This window comes from Octopus bimaculoides, unplaced genomic scaffold, assembly GCF_001194135.2.
Source record: "Octopus bimaculoides isolate UCB-OBI-ISO-001 unplaced genomic scaffold, ASM119413v2 Scaffold_309091, whole genome shotgun sequence".
Classification (NCBI taxonomy): Eukaryota; Metazoa; Mollusca; class Cephalopoda; order Octopoda; family Octopodidae; genus Octopus; species Octopus bimaculoides.
In genome coordinates this window covers 489-830 of record NW_026383527.1, presented here as the reverse complement: position 1 = coordinate 830, position 342 = coordinate 489, and the positions used below count along the sequence as shown (strand labels likewise).

General features: G+C 27.5%; 1 pseudogene; it reads left to right on the top strand.

Moving 5' to 3' along the window:
- Nucleotides 1-4: 4 nt before the first annotated feature.
- The window catches only part of LOC106883467 (NADH-ubiquinone oxidoreductase chain 4-like), a 781-nt pseudogene continuing 443 nt past the window's right edge, over nucleotides 5-342 (top strand).

The window sequence follows — 342 nt, the reverse complement described above, 5'->3', positions numbered from 1 at the left end:
TGAAATATCATTAAATCATACTTTGTTATTAATTTTGAGTTGAGGGTATCAGCCTGAACAGTTACAGGCTGATATTTATATAGTATTATATAAAGTTTGAGCTTCTTTACCTCTGCTATTATGTTTAATATCATTGGGTTATGGAGAGAGAGAGGGATCTTATAGAATGAATATTATTAATTTATTATTTATTAGTAATATTAGTTTATATTGAAATTTTGGTATATTAGCTTTTTCAGTAAAGTTACCTATTTATGTTTTTCATTTGTGATTACCTAAAGCTCTTGTAGAGGCTCCTATTTCGAGGTCGATTATTTTAGCTAGAGTGTTATTGAAGTTAGG